Genomic DNA, 1,574 nt, shown 5'->3' on the forward strand with positions numbered 1-1,574 from the left:
TCCATTCAGCCGATATACATTAAGTGCCGACTACATAAACAAACGATTCTGAAACAATTCTATCGGTGATAGGGTTAGGGTAAAACAGCAAATTTAAAAAGAAAAAAGCAAATAAAACGAAGCTATGGCTTAATCAGCCAAAGGAGTAAATATAAACAACTGAATACTTGTCAGTGATTGGTTGAAATTATCGAAATAAGACAATTTTTTACATGAAATAAATTCGAATACAAAAATATTTTTCTGTTCTATAACACAAAATAGATAAGTATACGAAGTTTGAAAGTCTTTCGGTACCAAAAACACTACGTAAAACATTAATGAAAAATGTGGCCTCCGTTTTAAAAAAGATCCTATATTCGACTGGTAGATTATTTTATCAACCCTGGATGAACGTCAAAGTTTACTTTTGTGAGACTGGAACTTAAAACTATAAAAGAATAGCACGTACCTTTTCTTTCTGTTGTTCTAACAATTTTGCTAACCTGTTTTACTTTCATTTTGAAAAAAAAGAAAAAAATCATGGTAACATAAAATGACGTCTGGAAAGCTTTTATCTGCAAGTCTATTTAATCGAACTGACCTAGGACTAAATAGCCGCGACAAAATTTGACACTGTTCCTAATTTCCAGGTGGCAGAACCTATCTTTGATGATAGTAAACTGAAACCATAGTTGCCAACGTTTTGAGATAGAAGCCAAATGTGTATGGATTCTAGTTTTCATGAGAGGGATCTACTTAAGAATGGCACTGAATCCTCATAGAAAGCACTGCAGCAGTAGAAACGGAAGAGCTCCAGACTAAATTCCTTGCGTCATTTTGTTTTATCCTTCAATGTTTGAAGTTCAAATCCGACCAGACGTCTTTCTTTTCTTTTCTTTTAGGAGCAAGGGTAGCACCTATTATCTTTTGCAGGACTTCTGAGATTAGCGGGGAAAGTTATCGCCATACAAGTGATCTTGTCTAAATACTTATGTGAACTCCGCCAAGTGTACCCACGGCTCACGTGAAGGTATTTAACTAGGCAATGCATTCATTATGTCACCTAACAAATCGCCTTTCCTTTCATTTATTCGAGATTGATAAATTTATTCTTATTTTTACCTTTATGCAGCACTGCAGAAGTTTTATACTTCTTTTTATACCTAAGAAAACATTAATTAAATTAATGCAAGTAAACTACAAGATCTTACTAAAATAATCGTCAAGCATATTTTGGAATCGATTCACCATTTCCAAAACATACTTACAGCTCTGTGTCAGTCTGTGTAAAAAAAACCATCATTAATAGTGTCACATAAAAAGATCGCTGTTACTGTTTAACCCCAGGTCAGTCATGATTAGAAGGACCTATGATCAAAGATATGGTGGAGATGGAGTATATGTAATCTGGGTATACCCCCACTTTTAAATTTTGTTTTTTTTACGGAATCCTATGTTTCAGACCATGGAGAATCCGATTCTGGAAAAAATTTTTCAAAAATCTCAATTTCAAAATTTCGATCCCTCCCCCCGGTTTTTATATAGATCCACAGGGTAAACCTAACTCAAACCCTAACCCTAACCTTAACCGT

The sequence above is a fragment of the Octopus bimaculoides genome, chromosome 13 (genome assembly GCF_001194135.2).
Source record: "Octopus bimaculoides isolate UCB-OBI-ISO-001 chromosome 13, ASM119413v2, whole genome shotgun sequence".
Classification (NCBI taxonomy): Eukaryota; Metazoa; Mollusca; class Cephalopoda; order Octopoda; family Octopodidae; genus Octopus; species Octopus bimaculoides.